At 39.9% G+C, this 27,341-nt stretch overlaps 1 protein-coding gene across 1 annotated transcript in view; it reads right to left on the bottom strand.

The window, feature by feature from the left end:
- ncam1a (neural cell adhesion molecule 1a) overlaps positions 1-11,454 on the bottom strand; it is a 257,551-nt gene extending 246,097 nt beyond the window's left edge. The window contains exons 1-2 of the mRNA XM_056398208.1: positions 11,206-11,454; positions 4,023-4,112 (exon numbers count right to left, since the gene is read on the bottom strand). The gene's annotated coding sequence lies outside the window, so the exon portion shown is untranslated. The remainder of the gene's footprint in view (positions 1-4,022; positions 4,113-11,205) is intronic.
- Positions 11,455-27,341: the final 15,887 nt, after the last annotated feature.

The raw sequence follows: 27,341 nt of genomic DNA on the forward strand, positions 1-27,341 counted from the left end.
ATATTAGAACTTTCCAGTTTGTGCCGTAGAATACATTGAAAAATCAGTTTGAAAATTTCATACATTTATTGAGCACTCAAGATACTGTACCAATTATATTTAGTGAGCTCATGCTTACTCGCAATGTGATGGATCGGCAATGCCCCCATGGCCTCTAGAGCCGTTTCATTGTTCAGTCTTACTTTATTTTGAATTTTATGTGAGTGTGTGTGTGTGTGTGTGTGTGTGTGTGTGTGTCTATATATGTATATATATTTAAACCTCCAAAAATTTTACAAATTATTAAGTGTTGATGAGAGGTCAGAAATGCATGCAACAATGTCTTTTCAGGCTGGAAAGGTTATATATATATATAAATAAATAAATAAAAACATTGTACAAAGCTCACCAGCACGTTCTAAAAAGTCTCTCCCCATGGGTGCTTTTTCCAGCCTATACCAGCACTTCCGAATAAGTGCCCTTTAAAAGTAAGCCTTAGCATTTCTTTTTATCAAAGAGTTCACAAAGGAGAGAGCGATAACATCAAGAACAGAGGATGCAACAGGCAACAAAGGTTCTAGGCCCACGGCCCCTACACCTTTTAGTGCCTGCACATAACAATGACTCTCCCGGCATCTTCTTTCCATCCTTTATACATGTATCTCACACAGACTCCAAACAAACACATTAAGGGTTGGACAGAAAGCACCACAACAACAAAAAATATATATATAAAATCGAGGTAATGTGAAATGCAAAAACAAGAACTAACCTCATATTCTTTTACTGTCACGACTAACTACACTGATGTGGTACATCAATAAAGACATCAAAAAATACTATGGTGATAGAATTGTAATGCTAACAGCAAGAGACAACTTTATCATTGATTGACACAGAGCAAAGAGGCTAATCCACAGGAGGTGAGAGGAAAGTTTCCGTTTGAGCAGCCTGATTCGGTTAGAGGTGATTAATATATGCGAAAACTGAGATGTAGAAAGAGAGCTGTCAAGTAAAATAACAGGTAAGTCTGGGACAGAGACAAGAACAAATCAAAGTCTTACATGTTATATGCAAGAACTGCAACTCTGCAGCAGCACAGGATAACATGATTTACATAGTGCATGAATTCTCTGAGCCACTAGTTTAAGTGATTGGAGTACAGTGTGCTTACTATGCAGAAAATTAAAGTGACAAGCATCTGACAGATGCTTCTCTATTGTTTATATGGGAAGATAAAGATATAATGGACCGGTAGCCTCAGATGAAGAAGTAGCAGTTAAATACATAATCAATATGCATGAGGTTCATTACTGTCTTGTTTGATATTGTTTAAACATTAAAGTATGCCAGGCAAAACAAATAAGCGATCATAGCATCCTCAAGGATCTTAATGTCACAGAGATGTGATACACCTCTGCCCCTGATGTATTATTGATAATTATTGTCTGTGCTCCTTTGCCTCATTTGTATCTTTCGCTTTGCTTGCTTTGGAGTTTGTGTTCTCACAGACACTGTCATGAATAATCTGAACAGTTAAGTGTGCTCATGTCTCTTCCTGTCCTTAGTCTCAAGCTGTGTTTTGACAAGAGGTTTTAAAAAGAGAGCCATTGCTACCCACATCTGTATAATTTATCTTTCAGAGAATATTAAGACACAATGATACTGTTTCTTCTTGTTCAGCCAAATACAGCTGTTGCTGTCGAGAGGTTGTCATTTTGAATTGTATGTGCAATCCACTGTCCACGCAATGCTGTCCTCATCCACGTCCATTTAGTAGCACAGCAGGGCTCTGTGTTTACAGTCTTTTACAGCATATTTGATCTTGAAATGCAGGCAGCAGCTCCTGAAGTAGGACTCAGTCTGTCATATTTCACCTGTCCACCAGGTGCCCCCGGTGTGTTCCCCTGCCCTGCCCAGTGGTGGTATTAAGCAGCATGCGGTATAAAGCAAAGGAAAGCTCTCAAACGCTAATGCTCCATCATCAGAAGCTAGTAGTATGATTAGTTATTATTATTATTGGAGGTATAGGTAGATTACTCGAGGTGGCTTTAAAGAACTCAGCAACAGGACAGCTGTATTATAAATATAAAACAGTGTTAATGTTGGAAAAGTTTAACAAAAATGTAAGTGATAAAAGAGCCAAATGTTAAGTAATGCTGACTGCCAAATATGTTGGCTGATACATTCGTATTTTCTCCAGGGTTTTGAAACACACTTTGGTCGTGCACAACGTGGTATGCACTTGTTCTTGTGTAATGTGACATAACACTGTAGGCATGCCTTCTGTTTTCACACTAAATTCACATTCCTGCTGTTTGAATCAAACTTTATTCCAAAAGTTCCAAGACTTGCTTACTCGTCTTGTGTGCCGCTTGTCCTTATTCCACTGTGATGAATTAACAGAACTGAAATGTGTATAATGATGACTGATCTGATCGCTTCGCGGTTCATGTGAAAAGCACATGAGTACTCAAATTCATGGATCTCATTTGGCACTTGAGAGGAAAAAAAAATAAAAAATACTCACACTGCCCACATACTCAGTACCAGAGTTTCTTTCTATGAAAGACACAACCTGCTAACACCACAGAGAGGAGCAGCGACTTTTATTTGCATATACTCTCAGAAAAGGTGGTGCCATGTTGGCATCTTGCAGGTTGTGCAGTGTCAGTGATGTTGATTGGAACTGGTTTTGTTTGTGGCAATCTGGATAAAAACACTGATTTTCGGTTGAAAAGAAGAGAGGGATAAGGTTGTTAGGCACAGCTAATATGAGAGCTTTCTAAATGTTTAATTATCTCAGTCCCTCAGGTTTCGGCACAATCAAGACAATTTGCTGTTTGTCAATGAGATTGCATGTCAGAGTTTACCATAGTTTAATTCTATGTGAAATCGGCACACAAATTTGCTTTGCCTCAGAGAGCAAATACACTGAATACAGCACTTTCACAGAAATAACCCGATTGGCCCTTACATGGTACAGCCACCTGTTTTTTTTTTTTCAGAGAGCATTTTCACCGAAAAATGTAGCTTCTAAAATGTGGGGATTCATGTTTACAGTATACGAGTTCAAGTTCTGAAAGATTCAAAAAAAAAAAAAAAAAAAGAAGTAGAAGGAGGAAAATTGCAACATGAGCCTTAGATGCAGAAATTGAAGAAGCATCAAACAAGTGCGCGTCATGGCAGGCGAGTAAGTGATGAAATTCATAGTGCTGTTGATTCCATCCATGCTCACCCTGCAGCTTCCCCCGGAGCTGCAGGGGAATCTCTGCCCGCAGCTGCAGCTTGTCAGCAGGCTGTCATGGAGGCTTAATGTGAGTCAGTATCTTACTGTGCCCAAACTTCAAAATAACCCCTCTCCTTCACTCCATCTCTGCCTCCGCCTCTTTTAGTTACACTCCACCGAATGGCTGGCAGTCCCCTGGTCCAATGTGCCCTCTATCATGCGGGCACCGGGCCAAGATGCAGACATATTGAGAGACGTCCCTCAAGGTACTGATCTGAGTCAGACTGACAAGGGCGTCCAGGTTATTTACAAGGAAAGATATTGCTATTCAGTTTCCTGGTGTCAATCTCCATGGGACATTTATAGCTTTCTATTGCTGTGTTTACTTTCTCCTCAGGAGTTGATGGCAGCCCAGAGAGAAGGTTAAAATATTTGTTTCTGTCTGCATGTCACTCCGTCTTAAGTGGTTAACTTGTGCCCTTGCTGTCAGAAAGTTACAGATTTGTTTCTCAGGCCTTGTTCACCTTTTGCCTCTTCCCCCCCAGTCAAAGACAGTCAAGTCAGTCACACTGAAGGCACCAACTTTGCCGTGGGTAAAAATGTGATTGATGCGACTATTTACATATTTGTGTACTTTTCCTTATTTACTGGATTAAGGGGAGACCTGTCCAGTCTCTCTCTCTCGCTCTCTCTCTCTCTCTGCCTCTAAACCAATATATTCTGGGATTATTTTAAAGGATAATGGCAGTTTTAATACAACTCGAATCTCATTTTCATATGTACTGTACATCATAAATAATAACATTGTACTCACCGCGTTACTTGCTGAAATCAGAAGTCTGAGTAGGCAATAAACATGAGCAGTCAGATGATAGCAACACACTTCCAGGTTCGCCGGACTGATCTGGAAGAGAAAATGAAGGCAATTAGTAAAATTACCACTCAAACTTTCAGCTGTAAAAACATCTGTCACAGTCAAGACACCATCTTCCTGGTTCAACTTTCACCTACCATACTTCAGCATGGTTACGAGTACACGTTTTCCTGTGCAATGAGGGATGGTTACTAATATTTTTGGTGCGCCCACTTTCACTTTTTTACCTCTGAGTAATGTGGTTTATGAATAATTTATAATGTTCTTAAATCTTTAACCGTTTTAATTGAAATATGTTGCATTTCCACAAGATTTTAACAAGTAAAAACATGTTTTCATTTATGCATGTGATGATAGGAATAAGAAACACCACTGTTTGCTGCATTGACAAAATTTTAAAGGACATTGCTCAAATCAGGCCGTAATGAAAGCGTTCCCCAGGGACTATTCCGCAGTGCCCTGTGGATGGCAATGGTCAAAGTCATCATTAAAGTATTTAATGACAGTCCTCAGGAAACCATTATCATTTGGGGAGTCATTCATTAAAAATTAATCTCTTCCTTCAACCCCTTATTATCGCCACCAAGGTTCATTATGGTGTTGGGTAGCACTGGGAGCTGGCCCAAACCTCAGCCCCTATTGGAAGACAAGGGTCTGACCTGATGAGATATGAAATGAGCCTTTACAAACACTGAAGAGAAGCTGAGGTCAGGTCTTATAAGTCTCACCAGTGTAGGACAAAGCTATTGATCTTTCCTCATTTTGATGCTTTAGATTAAACCTAAGAGTGGACCACGGATAGCAAACAGTCTACAAGTGTTTTTACGTCATAACAGTAACATGATTAGGCCTACAGTTCTCTTCCTAAATGTTGTGTTCTCCCTTCCTGTTCTCTGCAGCTACTCTTTCTGGTAAGACTGAAAAGGAAAGTACAATGAAACTGTCTTACAAAAGACATCAAGTGTTACAGAATCCAGCGGCCAGATGCATAAAACTCTGTATAGATTCATGATTAAAAATATGGCTGCACAAAACCATATATAAGCATACGCATTCTTTCCATTGAAATTATAAAGCTGTGTGTTAGCAGTAAGAAATTGGGCACATGTACACAAGCCTCACTTCAGCTCCCACAATTAGCCATAAATGGACTAAGACTCCCCTAATCAGTCAATTTGCATTAAAAAAACACTGCCTGTTCCACAAGTTATCAGGCACAGAAAAGAAAGACGCACAATTTAACCGATCGTTAAATGGCGGCTCTTACAGATGAGAGGCATAAACATGCGTCAGTTTACTTCAGTACAATCACTGCAAATGTAAAGTTCGTTTATTGACACTAGAGACGTCTAAACGGGGCTCCCAGACAGGCTCTAACACACTGTGATTAGTAATTAGTTAGTTTCCAGGATGTCTCACAATAAATAATAAGGATATTGAACGATGCTAAAGGAAACATTGAGCACACAAACACTTCTTTCTATTTATGAATTCTTTTTGCAGTGTAAGCGGCAAAACTTATACTGATGATAATGAACGAAGCTCATAATTCAGAGACCGTTATAACAGTCAAATGAGGCCAAAGGAATACAACTCTCACATGTTTTTTCAACACCTAAAAATTTACCTGTGCTTTATTTTAAGGATATTCAATGTTAAGGAATTATTGAAGAAAAAATAACAGCGATTTAGACCTTTGAAAAAAGACCTCTGCTTTTTAGGACTGAACATATCTAAAACCATATAGGGCCAGTTTTGGCGCCACTGTACATTTGTTTCCAGCAAAAATACTCATGTTCACCGTCTCTACAGGGATGCATGGAAACAGTGAGTGTTTCGATAACCTACACAGATAAACTAGCCAAAGCTGGGACAATGAAACCCTGCGCTGAAAAAGAAATTTCCTTTAAATCATTATAGTGATAACAGGCTTACAGAAGAATTGTTATCTATAGATAATGAGAGAATAGATAATGAGAGAGAAAAGAATCACAGTCAAGATCAAAACAGTTTGCTATCTTGGGTGAAAACAATGCCTAAAAAATTTTTGAGCAGGCTTGTTTTGACTAGCAGAAATCTTTAGAAAACAGAACATTTGTTCAGTTATCAAATAACCTCTGTAATAGAAATGTTTTGATACAAGCAGAGTATGATTTGAACCTTTGAAAACTCTTGATCAGATACTGCGATTGCTGTATCACAGATAGATTCCAAACACCCGTTCCTCATGACTTACTGTGAAGAAATCCTTGTGTACAAGACAGGCACAATATTATTTTCACATCTTTGTGCTGCAGTCACACAGACATGGTCTAAATTTCATTTTGCTTGACTGTTTGTTTTTTCCAGGCTCATAACACCACTGGACCCCATTTGCAATATCTCAGCAAGATACAGGATTGAGGCAGACAACGGGGAGTATTGAGATTGTGGGAGAAAATATTGCAATGCTGGCTTGAATGTTTATGGTACAATTTCCTTCTCACCGTAAAGCAAAAGAAAAAGTTTTTAAAAAAAAAAAGGACATAAAGCAATGGCAGCCAGTGAAAGAATTTGAAAACACAAAACTATCAACTCTGAACCGTCATCTACTTGAATTGAATTATTGAGATGACAGCTGTGTCAGACATGAACTAATGAATCTTTCTACTCTCAGTGATGTAGTTACGTTTGAAGTGATTACCAGTGGATGCTCATCTCTGACTCCTCAGTGACACCGGTGACAAATTTGCCATTACTACAGGAGTTTTATGAATCTCATTTAGATAAGAGAGTTGTGCTTTTGTCTCCACTTGAATATTATTTTTGCTCATTCAAAAAGGGATCATTTCAGTCCATAGATGAAATGTTATTATGGTGTGATGTGATGCACTACACCTTGTACTTAAAAACTGATTTTCTAGCTAATGTTTGGGTTTGAAAAACATGGGAATTTTATTCCAGCTTTTCTCAGGAGGATGGCGACCACATTGTCAGCGGCTAACTTCGCTGCACTTCAGACCATTTTTCCCCAACTTTTTTATCTGATCCAACACCTCTGAACAAAAACAGCAAGTCTAAATGTTCATCCCAGTGTGTCACAGTAAGAAATGAGAAGCAAAAAGAGGAAAAGGCCTATAGTCTGTGAGAACCAGTCAGAAGCTTAACAGAGGTCAGAGGGTGCTATATGACACAAGTCTATTTAGATGTTAAACCATCAATATCTTGTTTTGTTTGGACATCTCCCATGTGAGTTTACCACACTATCATCAAAACTGCCAGAGAGGGTTTTCCAGTCACCTCTCCTCCATAAAGTTACAGATTCCATCCTTTAGTTAAGTGCACTGGATGACAACCATTGCAGACGTTTCCTACATAGCTACAGGTATTTCTCCTGCAACATGTAGAACTGGAAAGTGCCAAGCTGATGTTTTTTTATGTAGGAAATAGAGTTTTATTATGCTGTATTCTTGAATAAGTCAACAGCCCAATGAGTATAAAAGGACAGTGTTTATCTGGAAGAGCGTATTAGTCTGTCACGACTGATGGAAGCAACACAGGCAGGATGGACCCAAACGCAGACATGCCAAACAGAACGATGCAGTGGAATAGCTTTAATTAAAGAGCGCTGGCTAACAGGCAGACAGATGGATGAACAGACATGCGAGTTGATGCAAATGAGCAGGAACAGGCAATAGGTAACAAAACTCTGGGTAGCTGGTGCGAAAGATAATGCTCAGAAACAAAAGCAGATTCAGCAGAAGCAGATTCAGTGGGGGGGAAACTCAAGAAGATTCACAGATGAACTGACAGTGAGCTGGTGACAATGGCAGGTATAAATAGTAGCTTGGGTGATAAGGTTCAGGTTGGGGGGTGTGAGTGGGCGGGGAATCACAGGTGCTTGAGGATAGAAAAGAGGTGAGCAGATGGAAATGGGAAGAGAAAGTCCAGGGACATCTGGTGGGCAGATGGAAAATGGCAGGTCTGGGGAAAATAAGGGACAAAACATGGTCAGTGGGAAGTAAACAGGGGGTCGGGGGGGAACTGAGAAACAGGCCATGACAGAGTCAAAATGAGAAAGTCGTATATGCTGCAGGAACACAATTTCTTTACTAAAGGTTAGTAATGGTTAATGAATATTGAGACTAATATGCAATCACTTTTTTTTACCATTCAGTGTTCTGCATTATGAATAATTAGTGTCTGCATGCCTGCCTGTAATTGGAAATTTTGTTTTTGATCATTTGCACCTCTGATGCAGCTCGACGCTGGGGCTGAGAACACCCTGAGATGACCGCTGTGGGGGCAGCTGTGTTTTTTCTGAGCTTTGATACTTGGGTTGTAGCATGCTGCTTTTAGTTTATCCCATTATTTACTTATTTACTGTGCTTTGTGTTCCCTCTTTTGTACTTTTTTTTTTTTCCCCCATTTCATTCAATACCCCGTATGCTCATATCTAAATAACACAGATGCTCAGTTCAAGGTCCTGTGGTTAATTGTAGTTTGCTTATAGACTCCTGTGAGACAATATGAAAACCAACCCTCATGTGTAATTATTGTAACTGTTGATGCATTCTGCACAAATAAACACAAATCATCTATCCCTGTCCTCGCACTCACAGTACACCCCTTTCTCCTCTGCTGCAGCTTTTTGACAGGCAGTTCTACAAACAAGAAATGACAACAATCAATATTTCCGGAAAGAGAGGTCATCCTCACCCTTTCTCTCAATTTGTTTGGACACTGGAGCATCACTGTGTTGCGGGTCAAAGTTTAATCATATGAACTCTGTGAGAGGCAGGAACTGAATTCATCTCACCTCCTAATGAAATGAAGAGGGGATGGATTTCAGTTTGACTGCTGTCTGAAACGATTATTGTAAACAACTATCATACTTTTCCTTTTGTGGCTTTTAGATTTATGATTAACAGTATCTCAAAGTGGGTTTTACTTAAAATCCCCTGCTCTCAGAGGCAGTGGCAAAAAAAGAAGAGGTACCGCCATTAGATGCAAGGCTAGTTATTATATAGGTTTAGAGTTCATTTAATCATCAGGTTCACCTACAGACGCAGCATCAGGGGGACCAGAATTAAGGTAAGGTGCACTTTATTGTCCCACAGGGCAATCTTGTTGCACTGAAGGGTTACGTGGGCAGTAAACCATGGAATTGCTCTATTAGGGCAAAAGACACACCTCGGTTTTATGATTCAAATGTTAAAAATGACACTTTGACATTAAGCTCAAGGTAATTTCCATTAAAGAAAATACTTCTTCATACATAAATTGCATTTATGACCTGCATATAGACTTTTGGCAATTAGCAACATCATGTGTTTCTGGGCATTAAACCATGTAAAAACAAATGTCACTTGAGAATAACTTAATTCCATTTATTTCATACTATTAAATTTGGCCGGTAACCAGTATTCCCTAAGAGACTTGCAATTTGCAGCTGAATCAATTGGACAACATAAAATTGCTTCTAGCAGTTTGAGGGTGTACTCTAGGTTGGTTTGACTTTGTATAACTGAATTAATTTGTTTAATTCAGGAACATTTGGGCGTAGGTGCAATATAATGTCAAGGACATACCAAACATTCAACATCAAACTACTCAAGAGTTAGTCCATATTCTACTCCATTCCACAATAAAGCTTAAATATCAAAGAAAAAATAAAAGCATCAAGTGAAAATTGACACTCAGAAAGAAATGTTTGTCTAAACCAACTCTACAATAAAACCCATTCCAATTTTCTTTTTGGCAAATTGATAACAAAGGACCAACAACAGATGGAAAGATAATAGAAAAGGACAGATGATGGAGGGTTGGGACTGAGAAGAAGATGAGGACGGAGGGGAACAGAAAGTTAGAAAATAAAATTATGATTCTAGACTTCTCGTTGTAACTGTACGACTTCATGAAACCATGTCAGACAAAGAAAAGATACTCAATTTATTTAAACCCGAACCTCACTGATTTTTTTTCCTGAATGGCTGTTTTTTAATCTTTGAAACTGTGATTATGCTGTCATCACCCAGTACTTCATTCAACAATGATTCAGCTTTAAATTCCTGACTGCTGTTTTGCAAAATCCCCTCTAGGTGGCAGTGCAGTATAAGGAGTGGGCTCCCATTGCTCTGTATGAAATATGTGTGAAGTATAAATTAAATCAGGCTGGGGATTTGTTTTTTTTGAACATTTCTCTCTACAACTTCTTTCCCAAATCAATTTTTCAAAATATGGTGTTAATGCTCCACACCTGTCTGTTACAACAGTGACATGGTGCACAAAAAAAATTAATTACTCTTTCAAAAAAGGAAATAGTGCATTGTTACATTCTACCTAACATCATGGCCAAGCTTAATCACAAAATATGACCTTTTCAGCTCAAAGTACAGTCCTTGTTGAATATGTCAAACCATGAGCACTAATCTGCTGCTCTAACAACCCCCATTGTTCTGGGAAGAGTTTCCACAAGATTTTGTAACCTGGCTGCAGAGATTTTCTCCCATTCAGCCCCTAGAGCATTAGGGAGGTCAGCCGGTGATGAGTGATAAAGGCTGCACTGCAGTCTGCAGCAATACATCTCAAAAGTGCTGGACGTGGTCAGGGTCGGGGGCTCTGCGCTTCCACACCAACAACCGAAAATCATACTTCATGGGCACAGGGACATTGTCGAGTTACAGTCACAGACTCAAGGAGATCAGGCGTGCTAGCTAAGTCGGCACTTTGTAACTTTGTTTTGAAAAGTGCTAAATAAAGCTAAATTATTATTTATTATCATTATATAAACAGACAGGAATAACAATGTGATAGGCATGTGTGTGTGCTATTTTAGACACAATGCTTGCATGAGTTAAACAAAAAAGTAATAAAGTTAGACGTGTATTTGAAAGTTCAATGATCGGATGTCGCATGAAACCACCAGCATCTCACAAATAACAAATTAAATATCAAATTAAAATCAAGTCACAACCGTTAGCCCGCGCTAGCATGCTCCACAGCTACGCTAGCAAAGGCAGCTAGCAATAGCAACATTCGCGTAACACACACACATAACATCGGTAGCATGTTAGCTAGCGTTATCATAGCTTCTTTAGCCGGTAACTAATGAAAACAGACATGTAGCCATCATGTTACTTACACATGGAGAAGAAAAGTCCATTTCTAGTCAAACTGGATCCCTTCTGCAGCTTTAACGGTTCTCTACCTCGGTAAAGCCAGAGCAGTATTGGCTCCATGGTTGGACTGGGGAAAAATCCAAAATGGTTGACACTTAAGTCGCCGGTAAAAACTTTAAAATTCTTTTTGGTAGTCACCCTGGCCAGTCCACCTGAGCTTTGGTCTTATCTCTTTCTTTATCAGAGGCCCTTTTTTTAACACCAAAAACGTGAGCGGAGGAAAGGAAGGTAGCTTTCAGCTGAGAGGTGCCGCCTGCAAAGCACCATCACCCGCGTGGGCGGTCCCTGTGTGTTTATAATGGCGGGAGGGACATCGTCTAACAGGAAGGACTCACCTGCACTAGCATGCACACGTACACGCACTAACACTGCCAGACCAGATACCAAAAGGAAGAACAGAGAAACTCAGGGCGCCATTACTCCACCATATCTTTATATAGAAAATAGTTGTTTGCTGCTATATTATTGTTTAATATTATTATTTAATAATATTGATATTCATGAATTTCTCCAAGGGGATAAATAAAGTATCTATCTATCTATCTATCTATCTATCTATCTATCTATCTATCTATCTATCTATCTATCTATCTATCTATCTATCTTAAAACTTGTTTACAGATCTTTTCAGCTTTTTCTTGGCACTTTGAGATTGTTTTGTCAAACTGTTGTTTCCAAGGTCAAGTACAAATAGCAGTAATAAGTAATAAGTAGTTTCAAGATCATATTATGAAAATTTTGAAACAAGCTAGTGGACCTTGAGATTGTTTTTTTCAAATTAATAATTTAGCGTTTAATTTCCATGATATGCAAATTGACCAACTCTAAACTTGATACTTGTGGCAGAGCCTACACTATACAAAAAACCCCCGAAAAATCTTAACAGTAAGATACATTGAAAATGTGCTGTTATGACTCTTGTTTATTCATTGCAGTATCTTCGATTGAACACTAGGGGGAGCTGCAGTATAAATGTCTGTGTTACAGCTTCAAAGTCACTGCACTGACTTTGAAGCACTTCAATTAAACAGAAATGTCAGCTGTACTAGAATTAGTCTTTTTTTCTTTCTTTTTTTAAAACAGATAGCTGGAGTGGGTGGTTTGTGTTTTTGATCCTTTGGAGTTAAATTTCCAGTTAATGAGTCAATTATGTTTGCAGTAGATAAATGTTGCATCATCAGAATGAAAATATATACTGTATCTGTTGACATATCATGAATTATGCAGAATGTGAAGCAGTGAATGCTGAAAAGACGCACAGGGTGGTGGGGAAGAGGACATTTGGGTCTAGTTACATTGATGAAGGTCATCCATTGTGTTAGGCTGTGTACTTCACATGGACTTAGATTTCAGGGCCTTTGTTTGGAGAAAAATAGAAGTTATTCTCTGCTGAGCAAAGTGTCAAATTTGTTGATACTTCACTAGAAAGAATTCAGATGGGAAGAGAAACACAGCTATCAGACATTTAGACACACAGACTCTGGAGCAGGTTTCCATCAAGGACCTCTCTGTATTTGGATGCATTCATCCTTCCCTCAGTTCTCACCTGTCTCCCTGTCCCTTATGCATGCATGGTGTGGCCACCACCATGCTTCACGGTAGGGATGGCCTTAGTTAGGTCATAAGTAGTGCTTGGTGTTCACCAGACATTGTGTTTGGAGTTCTGCCAAAGCGGTTAAGTTTTTGTCTCATCAGTCCAGAGAATCTTTTTCCTCGTTCTCTCAGAGTCCTTTAAATGCCATTTGGCAAACTCCAAGCGGGCTGTCATATGCCTTTTACTCAAAGTGGCTTCTGTCTAACCTCTCTAAAAGGCCTGATTGATGGAGTGCTGCTGTCATGGTTGTCCTTCCTCCATCTCTGCAGAGGAGTCTGTGTCAGAGAGACCGTTGGGAGATTTCAGTTTTTGATTTTTAATTAATTTTAATGGGCAAAAACATCAGTTTTATCCTAAATCAGAGTCTGAATACTTTCTGAAGCCACTGTATATCCAGGTATAAATAAACCAGAAATACCCCTATAGCATAGCTTTTTACACCACATGCACAACATCTTGAGATGGAAAAGAAAAAACTGTATGTGAAATGCCAAAATACAGTCCACTAACTGGAGAAGGCACTAATGTAACCGTCCAAATGAGAGATGCTTGGCTACAAGATCAATAGAGAAAAAGACCCACAGTCTCCTCCTTGGAGATACAGACTGGAGGCCAAGATAAAAAGTTTGGTCGAGATGAGCTGCGTCTGTGCAGAATCAATCACTACTGATTTCTTCATAACACGCACTGACTTGAGCAATGACAACCTCAGCTGCAGTTTTCATGACTCATGTTCCCCTGTTGCTCTCCATTGACTGCACAGGTTAAATGCATGATGGGAAATGACTTGTTGATGAGTATCGTGCCCAGTGTCTAAGAACCACAAAGTCGCTGCAATTCTTACAACTCTGTTATCACTAAAACATAGCTTAGTATAGAATAGACTATGCTGTCCACCAAAGATTGAAAATAATCAAAGCCGATGTAAAATCAGCAACAATGACAACAATTTTGAAAACTGCATTTTTAAACTCCCTGACACTGCACTTCATTCCCAAGAAGTAAACATCTCTTATATAATCAGCTGTCTAGGGAAATTAGCTTTACTAAAAACCTGCACAGAGATGTGGGGTAGACACTGGTTTCAAACTATCATGTTGTCATTTATTTGTAATGTCACAGTTAGCATTCTGACTGTCGTTATTCTGCTGAAAGCTGTCTGACAAAAGCTTTATCTAGTGTAATACTGCAGAGCCACAGACTGACTTTAGAAGACAATGCACGTGCAAAGGACCTGCATTGTTTCTTCCTTTCATTTGTTGCACGTCTGTACATTATTAACATATTCAAGAGCAACAACTGTTCTGTTCACAGCTACAAATAAGCATTTATGTACCTGCAGGAGGTAGAAATTTCACTTCATATTAGACGTGTCTCATTGCATCTTTTGATATATGAGGTATCTGCGGCAGTTCACCGGCAAATTTGAAAGGTTACAGTATCTAGTCAGAGTCAGAGACAGCCAATGCTCGATCAATTTGTCTTTGAGCAAGAGAAAGGCTGAAAGACTTCAGGATGTGAGTAAAGCAGGTGATAAAGTGTGATACAATAATGAATGAACATCAGTAGCTGATGTCTGCCTTCCAAGACAAGAGCTACTCGGCTACAAGAGAACAGAAAGTGCAGGAATTAATTAAGGTAAAGGCTTTTTACATGTAGTGAATAATTTGCCCTGAAACATTATTTATCAAGTAGTAATTTTGGCAACCACCAGTTTTTAAACCATACTTCAGTAACAGAAAATACATCAATACACATCCAAATCATTCAGACTCACAATACATAACACAACCACTACAACACACCAACAGCAAACACCAACTCCTACAACATGGTGTCCTTGGAAGTTGATCAACTTTCACATGGCAGACACCATCAGGAACATCTTGCCACAGTCCAATGAAATGATTCAAAAGTGGGATAAGACATCCGGAGAAGATCAGCATCTAGATTCTTCGCTTTGGCGATTTCCATGCCTGTTGGGTGTCCCCCCCCCGTCTGCGTTCCTCTTCTCACGGGACTTGAAGTATGAAACGACGCAGATCCTCTGTCGACATCCATACCCGTGAGTTACATGGAGTGAGCCATCATACCACACGTCTCGAACAGATATGGCCACTCTCTTACCAGAAGAAAAGGGGGTTTCCATTCCACATAGGTTTCTTCTATGAGTGTAGAAAGTTGCCAGCGTTTTGTCTTCAACACTTCTGGTGTCTTTGCTTCTGTTTTTTGTGTGTGTTCTTTAATTCTTGTGTATGTTTCTGAGTCTCCACAGTTTCCCCTGATGGCAGTCATATGTATCCGGTGACATCGTCTAGGAAGGGAGGGTCTTGTGTTTGATGTCTGTTTTTTAGGTAAAGGGAGGTTTTCCCCCTCATCGGGTTTTCAGCTCTACTGCTGCTCGGTGAGAGAGTCATAACTACTATCTACAACTTGATCTTCAATAACATCTCCAAATGGCAGAGGATGAGTTAAAACAATCTTCCTGGCAATTTCACTGAGATGTTTGTTCCCTGGTGTAGGGCAGATGGTTAGGATCTCCCCTACAATCAGATGAATCAGTCCACGTCCTTTTCACGTCCTGTTGCCCGCTCTTTGTTTTTTTGCTCTTTTTTTTCTCTGATGGCGATTTACTCCAGGGGATCTCAAAACTCAAGTGCCAGTTCTTGTCCACTGGAGTGTGTCTTTGAGGAGTTGGAGGTGCACTTGAGGGTCAGGTAGAGGTTTGCAGAGTTGGAATTGTCTGCATGGCATTCACCTGGAGAGGGCACACAAAAAGTCTACAAACAGTGATTCCAGATGTAGCTCTTATCATGAGACTCATATATCTCTATCTATATCATATAAAAACCCTGTTAAACCTGGTCACAGAGCTTAACACTGACACGGTGTGTGAGACCGTTAATGTGACGCTCACAGATAACATCACATTTAGTTGAGTCAAAAGCGCCTCATTAGCCTCATCAGACCATTGTCTCTCTGTACATGTCGTTCACCGGCTGCCTGTGTACCTGCCTGGTGTTAGCCTGGTTAGCCACGTCTCTGCTAATCCCTCTAAGGTCTGGTTAGTGCTGTCATCTCGTCCTGACCCCTGGATAGCTGAGTGGCTGAGTGTAAGCAGTCCAAATAGTAGCGAGAAGTTTGATGTTCATCTTGTTGAAACAGGTTTCATGTGCACAAAAGGAACACAATAGTTGTACTCGACATTTAAAATGAACTCTGCTTTGATGTGTTTTTACTATGTGTATTAAAAAATAATAATACGTTGGTAAAAAGACAGAAAATTGTGGCAGTTTTATGTTAGGACAGCAAAGCATTTCTAAATACCATTTGGGTGTGCTGTTGCCAGTGGCAACCCCTTCTGGCACAGATCCACAGCACTTTAACTGACATTTGTAAATCCATCATTTTGTCAAATCTGTGTCCAAGCAAATATTGACAGGCATCTTTTATCAACTCCCCAAATGGCCTTGTTGCAGCACAATCTGGAGCTACTGCTTTTATCACAGCTCTTTTGTGTTTATTCATTTGTGATTTATTGGTATTTAATTTTTCTACAATCCGTCCTTTATTAACTGTTGGGATCATGGTTGTGTATTTTACCCTTTGTTAGCTGTACTTGTGTAGACTGTGAATGTTTACTACAGTGCTGTCCTTTGTATGAGAAACTCATTGTTGATCTTTCACTGGTGATACATCATTTTTTCCTGGCATGGAGCACAATGTCACTTATTTCACAGCTATTCTATGCTTTTTTTTAAAAACTTGGTTTCCTTGTTACTTCACTATGTCACTTTGAGAATACCTTCGGTCGAGCTCTGCTTTATGGAATCTCATCATTTTGTGGTTTATAATCACTGTCATTGAATTTGTTGTCCAATGCTTTTTTTTTTTTTTTTTTTTACAGTTTGACAATTGATTCCAGTAAAAACATTTCAAGGCCATTTTCTACCTTCTCTGTAAGTGAGTTGAGCTCTCTGCACAGTTGTGCTCCCATACAAATGGTTAGGACAGATAAGAAACAATGCCTACTGAGCTAGTTGACAGGATAGTGATCTACACGTTTACCCTTGAATAAATAAACGCTGAGCATATTAAGTGCATATTAAAAAGGTCAACACACTGATGTCAAGCACCAGGAGAAGGGAATAACGTCTCTTGATTTCTATGTCCTGTTATTGTTCTGCCACCAAAATAATCAGCTATGAGTGTTTGTCAGGGAATCAGATCCCATTAATGGATGAAAACAGTTCTTCAGGTCCTTTATGTGTCACCTGAGCATTCAATGTCTTCTTAAAGTCCCTCTTCCTGATGGTATAGTGCATAATTGCTGCATATGTTTACAAAGACTGGAGCAGCAGAAGGTGTGCTGAGCCCCAAGTGATGTGCATTTCCTCTGCAGCCAGGACTGTGGATCCTCTTCAAGCAATTTGTTGCTCAAACCCTGAGAGATGTAAAGCTTTTGAATCATGCAAGCTACCGGGGTGGCCCACACTGACGTGGCAGACCTGCTCACTGTGTGATGAATTGCCTTCATATGTTAGACTTTACATCTCTGGAAGCAGAAGGCGCTCCTGTGGAGTAGAAAAGCGAGTCTACAGGAAGTAAAATGTATGGTTCTCCCTCATTATGTGCAATGCTCTTGTCAAACAGTTGGGTTTTGTTAACTGTGCTGTTGACTTAAATGCACTGGGTCAGTTGGACAATCTCAAAAGCCACTGTGCGAGTGAGACATCATATTTGAAAGGAGAACAATCGAGTTCATACAGTAGGCAAAGACAGCACAGTGAATGTGATCAATGCTTTGCATCTGCAAAAACAATTGTGTATCGTAACTGTACATGCAAAATCTGGATGAGCAATATGGCTTCATTTTGCTTCAGTTTTCGCCCACACAGATTTGGGAGTTTGTTTCTTGCATGAAAACAAACAAAGAATAGAAAACACAAGTGCTGTGTCTTCCTGTAAGGCTCAGCCTTTTCAGTAACATCAGGCTGCAGTACACATTGTATTACAAGTACCGTAATATAAATCACAGCAAATTTGTTGAACTGAAACAAATAGATTTATTTGAATCAGCAAAGGTTGAAAGTCACTGTTTTAATCTTTTACAATAATCTTATAATACGCTTTTTGTAAATATAAAATTATATAAATAATAAAAAATAAAAATAAAAGTAGCCATAGCAGCTATAGCTGACAAATAAAAGGACTGGATTAAAAAATGTACTATATTTCCCTCTGAGATATAGTGGAGTAGATGTATAAAGTGACATAAAATGGAAATACTTGACCTGACATCTTTGAGCAGACACAGGGAATTAAATCCCCTCACCTGAGCCGGCTTCATTTGCTGATGAAGACTCAGAGATTACTGATTACAGTATTACATTTTGTTATACATTACAAACAATATTAGTGACAATGAAAAGATGAAGTAACACCACAGAAGAAGAACAAAATATCCTAAGTGCCAATGAAGAAACGTCATTCTGCAGAGAATAAGAAATAAATATTAGCCGTCCTTGAACTTCCAGAAATTTCAAGGTAAAAATGTTTCTGTTCACATCAATCATCCTCTGTCATCTTTTCATGGTACTTTGAAGTTACCTGCTGGTCCGATTGTTAATCTCTGCCTGTCTAGCTACTTCTCAAAGGAAAGATATCACTCTACTCCTGTTCTTCTTTCATCCCAGCATTCACACGCTGCAAATTAAAATTATTTTACACAGCTATCAAGTGCACACACACACACACACACACACATACACACTCACATACACATACACGCAGGTCGATCTTTACTGACTTCCTCACCCATGCAGGCTGCCAGGCCTCCCGTCCTGCTCCCTTGGGGTTAATTATGCTCACTTTACCAGCCGTGACTCACTTTCTATCTGCCTGAGAAGCTCGCAGACTACTACAAGCCCCGGCATTGCTGCTGTTATCGCTAACAAGTAGCCCCTCCATGCAGTCTCTGTTCACATGTGATATATCGCAGCCATGTCAAGGATGGCTAATTAAAATGACTGACTGTGCACGACCATGGCTGTGAAGCAGGTAGTGGAGTGGACCAGGCACCATGAGGATGTTGCTGTGCTGGTGTTTAAACTCAGACTGACACTTTTCTCCTGTGATAAGTTGTCTTGCTTTTGGTATCCACTTAGTGTGTCCGGGTGTATTTGAAAGTGTGTGCTTACTGCTCGTCTCTTCTCTTCTGTCTATTACAAAGTGAAAAATTGAGGAGTGGGATTCCATGTTTTCTTTTGCCCCCCCCCTTCTTTGTTACCCCCCATTCCTGTCAGTGTTCCTCCTTCCCTGATGACTGCGATAGCACAGAAGTGTTATTCCACTTCAATTATACAGTACATGCACAGGAAATTCAATTCTATAACAGAAGCTATAGACCGATAATCTTCTTTCTTCTCTAAAATATATTCCTTCTTATTTGCACCTCTGTTATAACCATTGATGTTTTCAAAATTTTATAATTACTTCATTTTAGTGCTCGACTCTCCACAAAACTAACTCGAAAACTAATGAAGGCGAATCCTTTCAGCACTCGCACTGTAATGAAACATGTCATGAATGTAAAATCACCCGTAAACCGAATACAGTAAAACTCATTTCGGAAAAACTCGGTCATTAGCTTTCTGTCTGAGAGTGAGATGCACCGCAGCCCTTAGAGCTCAACACGAGGCAACTTAAGAGGACGAACAGACAAAAATGAAAATGAAAATCGCACAAGCGAAATACAGGAATGCACTGCAGAAAAAGAGGAAACATGGAGCAAATGCTGAAAAGTCAAGTCACGTCAATTTTTTATCTATTTAGTGCCAAATCACAACAGAAGTTACCTCAGGGCATGTTTCATACAGAGCAGATCTAGATCGTACTCTTTGTAATATTAATTACAGAGAGGCAGAAACCTCGAGCAGAACCAGGCTCAGGGAGGGCGGCCATTTGCTTTGACCCGTTGGGTCGAGAGAGAGCGAGAGAGAGAGAGAGAGAGAGAAAGAAAGAGAGAGAGAAAGAGAGAGAGAGAGAGAGAGAGAGAGAGAGCAGGAGGAAAGAGCACAATGCATTTCCACAGAGATGTAAAGAAATACTAATGTAATAATATTAATCATGATGATAATAACAATAATAACAATAATAATAATAATAATAGTTGTAGCAGCAGGTATTAAGCAGGTTGATGGGGGTGGTAGGTGGTTTGCAATCACTGATGTAGACTATACAGGCAGAAATACCTGCAGAGAGCAACAGGAGGAGAGAGGAGGGGAAGCACAAAGAGAGAGAGAGAGAGAGAGAGAGAGAGAGAGAGAGAGAGAGAGAGAGAGAGAGAGAGAGAGAGAGAGAGGGAGAGGCACACAGCCTGGACACCCATGTGCTTGAGGGAGCAAACAAACAGAGTTGGAGAGATGCAGTGATTTAAAGTAATCTCATTGGCAGAACAACTTGGACTATACTGTATATACATTGAGACTGAGGCTGAGTGGTAGAACGGTAACAGGTGCAAAGCTCGAAATAGTGACTAATAAAGTGCTAACTGGAAGTTAAGATGAGTTTTAAGTTTGGATTTCAAGGGGCTCAAAGGAGTCGGATAGTCTGATGACAGCAGGGCATGTGGGCCCAAGAGGACAGGGCTCGGCAGCGAGCAGACGTCTTTTAAACAGACAGGAGCCCTCAATTCTGAGAGCGCACAGGAAATAAAAGGTTTAAGGAGATTAGACAGGTATGAAGGAGTAAGCCCAGCGAGAAAAACTTTCCCACAACAGGCACAGTCATTGAGACAAACACAAATACCTGCATCCCCACAGCACTACAAACTCTGACAGAAAACTTTTTGGCTCATGCTGGCACCATCATGAAATGTGATAAAAATTTGTTTATTAATTCCAAGTTGTAAAATGTGGAAGGCCAGACTTGAACTTTTCCAGAGAAGTAATGTTAACTTTACTTCAGTTCAAATCTGAACACCTTGTCTACCTTTCCTTGTCTGTTGTTGCAGTTGAACCTTCAGAAAAGTTTTGCTCTTTCACACTGTTGTTGTAAAGACAGCGGCTCTGCTTTTGCAAATACTTACAGTGTGTGTGGCGCTGGCTGGTGAGAACAAGTGAGACAATGCTTACATACACACAGAGATAGCTGTCAGTTTAGTCCACAGTGGTCCATCCAGCTGATTCATCAACACAATAGCCGCTGGCTGCAACCATGATAGAGACAGATTGGCCCTAAAATTACTCTCACATAATCACATAAAACATCAGATACACTGACATGGCACTTATTCATAATCAGTACCATGGTTAATTTTGTTACATGGCTATCTCAACAACTGGTTTAGCCATCATGCTTCTTTGTTTTGCACAAGATTCAATATTATTATACCATTGCTCAATAAGTTTGGTTACCTAACATAAAACCCATCACAAAAGAAGGTTACATAAGCAGTTCACATAAGAGGTAATAATCTGAGACCGTAATAGCATGGGAAAGTGTAATGGTGAAGTTGGTGGAGAGGTATTCATATCTGTCCTTAACTGTGATGACCACGCTTCATTTTAAACTAATGAAATACCATTTCTTTAGTTGTCTTTATAAAACAAGAGGTTATAATTCGCCCTCTGACCAGCGCTGCATCTCCAGGGCAGATTGGAGGCTACAGTGACTCGCTATCGGAAAGTGATGAGATGGACCGAGGCTAGCTGGTTGGCGTGCTAACTTCAGTAGAAGAAAAGAGGTGATTGAGACAAGACTTAACATTGGTGTTGCTTTCCACTGCAGGAGACAGCTGTTTGGCGCTGAACTTACAACCTTTCTTCGAGACTGGTAGGTGAACAGCTGTTAATGCTAACGTTAGCTATGTAGCAATAGCAAAACTTACAAATTGCTCCTTTAATAATAAGCAAAGCAAGAAAACAAAAATACTATTAAGTAATTCTGTCAATCATCAAAAATAAACTAAATTTCTCACTGCTTGAACAGGACTGTTTGTGCCCACCTACATATCATGACTTCTACAGTGATCCACCACTTACTCATGTTGGGTATTTTAAGTATACGGCTTTGATCTTGCCTTTGACGAGGGAACACTCCTGAATCACTGCGTACGTCTTTGACAAATTAATGTTGGTGGTATGGTTATTATGGAATTGCAGGATTTCACCTATTTAGTCATCAATCCACCTGCCAGACAGAACATTGATACTGGACGATTCTTTAAAACCCACATGGATTATGTTCAATTATTATGATGTGGCACCACTTCCCATTCCAGCTCTGTAATAACAAGGTAAACCACGACGAGAGGATAATTCTGTTAAATGACGTGTGAAAAAAAAGGAATTTTAAATGACATTGTAAACTAATCTGTGGCTTTTCTTTGAAAGACAAAATGCCTTCAAAACTAAAGTGGTTGCTTTTTCTCCAAAGGGGACATAAAAGGTTGATAAATTATGGTTTAATATGAGAATTAAGAGTGCTTGTTCATAGCTGTTAGTTAATCTGCACTATTCAAGTACTTAATCATTATTTCATGTTGAAAATACTAAGCTGAAACAAATGAACTCCTAGAAACAATTGTCAGTCAGTGGACAGTGGGCAGACTGCACTGTCCCCCTGAGGAACCTGCATAGCCATCTTCAGTCCTCACATACATTACATCGGCTGGGAATATATAAACAAAAGTGTCAGTGACACTCAGAGTTAGTATAGTACAGACAAAATGTCCATAGAAACTTCTCAAACTTCTTGTGCTGAATAATCCACTTTTCTGTCGCCCCTTTGTAGGCTCAGTATGTCCCAAACTTTCATATTTTTGCTAACATAAATTTAAATTGTAAGCACAACATTTTATTGTAAATGTTTTTATACAATACAATGTGTTGCCCTTGTCTTGCAGATCACTGCCAAACAAGAGACTCCAACCAAGTGATTCTATTCATTTTACGGGACCATCAGACATTTCATCAATATATTTCAGTGTGGCTCCCATTCTCAAAATGATGAAATCTTTGTACGACAAGACTGCATTCCCCCGGTGGCTGCCACGGCCTTGCATTTATTCAAATATACAGTTAGTTTCACAATTGTGTTTGTCAAACTTTACCTTTAGTGTCCTGGTGGCTGTGTGTGCTGTTGTCTGAGGGAAAAAAACATGATTGCTAAACATGGTCAAGGTAAAACCTGCAAGACCATCTCCAAGGAGCTTGATGTTTCTAAAGTTGCAAATATTATTAAGGCGTTTAAAGCATGGAAGCGTAGCCAACCTCCCTGGACGTGTCTGCCAGGGGAAAATAGACCCCAGACTGAACAGAAGGATAGTTTGAACATTGGAAAAAGAATCAAGGAAAACTTCAAAACAGACACAAGCTGACCGCCAAGATCAAGGTACAACAGTGTCTGGTCACACCATATGTTGCTTTCTGAATGAAAGCGGACTCCGTGGAAGAAGACCCAGGAAGACCCCAATTCTGAAAGAGAAACATAAAAAACTGACTTGAGTTTAATAAAATGCATGTTGACAGCCACAGCACTTCTGGGAGAATGTCCTTTGGACAGATTAAACTAAAGAAGAACTTTCTGTTAAGTCATAATAGCTGTTTGTTCACAGAACAAAAAATATTTAAAGTTTTACACTTTTTTTTTTAAAGTTTTAATATTCATAAAAAGAAGAAGAGAAGAAAGTGTTTATAGATTTAAGTATCAAAAACCATCTAAATATAGTTTTATATCTCTTTTCTTGTGCTTCCCTATGGAGCTCCAGCAACAACAGGGCTTTTTGTATCTCTCACATTAATATTAATGAGCCTCTATTCTGATTGGCTGACTGCTGTTTGAGTGACGCACGTCCAGGCCAACCACAGGTAACGGACTGTGGACTGTAGCTTGGTAAAACTCACCAGTAAATGCAAAGGGTGACGGCCAAAGTCAGACCCCAAATTGGAGACAGCCAACCACCTTCTAAAACACGCCTACACCAGGATGTTTCAGAATGGTAATTAATGTTTTTGTCAGATTTAATTTTAGCATAAGAGAATAACATAACAGAGTCACAGTCATGCTGCATGCACGGTCTGGTCTATTGTAACATCTAAATCTGACAATGATTTACAGCATAATAATACATAATGCATACCACAGTATGGTCAAAGGTCATGTATTTCCCACAGATATTCCCATCTTGTTACATATTTTGCATCCCCAGTGTGAATCTGTGAGCAAGGTTGATTCTGCATGGTGCGGCCTCGCCATCCCAGAGTTCTGTTAATATATTAACAGAAATTTAAAAAAAACCCCAACAACAACCAACACTGTAACTGAAAATAACATTATAAGAGTCCATGGGTGTTCCACTCAGAGCTCCCCCTAGAGGCCTGGAGCACTTCCGTTGTGTTGTCTGGATATGCAGCTTTTCTTCTGTTGCATTTGTTTTGGGGGATCATGTGTTTTGGTTTTTGCACCGTTTCTGTATTTGCAGCATGTTTCTAATCTTGTATTTGTTTTGTATTTTAGTATGTGTTTTAGAATCTGCATCGTTTCTGAATTTGGGCCATTGCGGCGCATTTGCCCTCTGTTGGTTACCATAACATCATGTGACAGACAGATGGTCCATCCAGTCACCTCACAGTACATTATTGTCTCTATAGCCTACAGTGTTGACCTCCTACATAGTCAAAACTTTTTGGACATGTAAAATGACCAAGGTCCCAGGACACATCAGTGACAGCCAACTCCTCTGGGATCATCTAAATTACCAAGTCAATATCTAAATCGAGGTTATTTTTAAATTATGCCCATGATGCCTCTGACTGTCAGATCATAATATAATTTTATGTCTTCAGCCGTGAAGACTAACTCTGGTGGGAATATGAATCACTGGCCTATGTCTACTTGCATTTGCTATTCCCCAGCATCCAATAACAGCTCTTCCTCATGCCTACTCACTAATAAATCTTTACTTGTTACTTGACTTGTTAACCATCACATAGGGAGCCAATTTGATACACAGAGCCCTTAATTGCAGCTATGTGCATTATACTTGAGGAAGAGTACCTTTGGCACATTATATATGAGCCGTGTTTTTCTGAAAACATAGGGGATGTGGTGCCTGGATGTTGGGTAAGGTGTTAGGGTGACAGCGGTGCATCATTGGCTGCTCTAAAATTAGTATTGTAGAAGTTATCTTTGATAACCAGAGTTCTTTTTTCACTGAGACTCCTTTTTTTTTAACTTTCTTGTCATAACCTCAAATGATCTCAGATTTTTTTTTAAAGTCTGTGTTGATTCCCAGTCCCTTTCCAAGCCTAAAGCAATGTCACTCAGTGTTTCTGCCTACAGATCTTTCCCTTTGCCCTCCAGACCCTGTATGTCAGAGATATAGTCTTTCTTCTCACTAGCAGGAATTCTTACATGATGCAAGCTGTGGTTTGCTTACTCCTTGCTGGACTTCATCAAACTGACCTGACTGACCTCCTGAGAAGTATTGATCATTTCTCAGTCTTTGTATCCTGCTATCAGAAATCTCTTCTTAACCTGGTGTGTTTTTGAGCCTGAGGAGGCGATGCAACCGGAGGCAAGGTCAAGTGCTGGGCTGGAGGTGGAGAGAGGTGAGGGCATGCCTGGATTATCATCAGGGCATAATGTGGCCTGTGAAGGATCCCCCTCCCCAAACTGAACTCCCCATTCATGTGTGAATAAAAAGGAAACTAAGGCATTGACAGAGTGGCAGTGAGGGCGGACCGTATAGATGTTCTTGTCTGGGCCCTGAGCAGAAATACAGAAATAGACTCCTGTACTTTATTGCCTCAAAGGTCACTCATGACAACTGGTCAAAGGTCAAATTTGCATGTCAAAGTTCACCAAAGTTGCACTGCATGAGAAAGCTCCATGCAGTTTTCATGTATCCGTCTGTGTGGAGAAGCTTCATTAAACACAAAAACATGCACATTTCTGTTTTAGATCCTTCCTGCATGCAGATGTGGTCACAGCCAGTGAGGGATTGTTACAAACATTTTGGGTGCGCTCACTTACAGTTTCACCTCCAAATAAATTTGTGTGTCTGGTTCAGCTGTTGGCACATTTCCAATCAGTCTGACTGTGTTCATGTGTTGATCTCAGAAATGAATAAAGTCATAATTAAAGAAATAAATTTTACTCTTAGTTGAGCTAACAAAAAGGTCCTAAGCAACAGGTGTATAATTAGCGTTGGCTTTAGCCTCAGCTTGTTGATATCAGCTCCTCTGTTCGTTCAAATAAAACCAGTCCTCTTAGCCTCCGTATCACTGGCTCCTCCAAGTTTTCACACACCGAGCTGAATGAGCTCTGCAGTCACAACAGGGATCAACAGTCAGAAACAGGAGAAAGGTGGCGAACACCTCGCCGAAGGTGGAAGTCACAGCTTGAAGGTCCACTTGAGCATTTTAGCAATTAGCTTTTAGGCAGACCCAGCATGCACCTGTTGACACAACACTGCAGGTGTGTTTGATTTGGGTCACAATCGCCGGCTGCTGCATTAAATCAGTGATTAATTAAGGTAGATGTAACCTTTTCTTTTTTTACTTTTACTTCAGCGGAGGTAATGTTAATCTTAGCCATGGCCGCATAATGACACCATCCTTCATTTTATTGCAGAGTTGTGTGCATTTTCCGTATGGTTCACTACCTGCTGGGTTTGGCACAGGTGTGAAACGCACACCGACACTCAGTGGGGGAACGTAAACATTTAAACATGTATCTGGACTGTGAGCTGAGAGCTTTAGTTCCCCTCTGACACGGGTTTTGCCCTCCAGCAGCTGCAAACCATGATGCTGCAGACTAGTGCCGGGATGTTGTTTTTTTCCACTCTGAATGTGCGGTGTGCAGGTGCTGAAGGCAGTAAGTATCAGTGTAAACCAGAGTGATATCTCCACCAGCAGCTTTTCCGTTGCAGCTGTTGATTTGGCTCTTTTCATTTGTTTCACTCTCACAGGGTTTATCATAACTTTAGTTTTTACAATGTCAGGATTGAAACTTTTAATATTATGAAGTACACAAAAATTACTTTGTTATAATAACAAGAGTAATGTAAACCTGTTGCTTCCACCTGCGGTTGATACTTTCTTTCCAGATTCCAATTTTATCAACAGTGAAGTTTTTCTCTTTATGCCTCTGTCCGTCCGGCCTCGTGGACGCAATATCTCAGCAACGCCTTGACGGACCTTCTTCAAATTTGGCACACACATTCACTAGGACTCAAGAATGAATTCATTAGATATTGGTGGTGAAAGGTCAAAGGTCAAAGGTCGGGGTGACCTCACAAAACATGGTTTTGGCCTTGTGATATCAGTAACACCTTGAGGGATTTTCTTCAAATTTGGCACAAATGTCTTGGACTTGGACTCAACGATGAACCGATTATGTATTGGTGTTAAAAGGTCAAAGGTCAAGGTCATGATGTCCTCACAAAATACGTTTCGGCATCTTAAATGTGGTACCTCAAGACCACCTGGAGGAAATTTG

Source organism: Seriola aureovittata, chromosome 15 (assembly GCF_021018895.1).
Source record: "Seriola aureovittata isolate HTS-2021-v1 ecotype China chromosome 15, ASM2101889v1, whole genome shotgun sequence".
NCBI lineage: Eukaryota > Metazoa > Chordata > Actinopteri > Carangiformes > Carangidae > Seriola > Seriola aureovittata.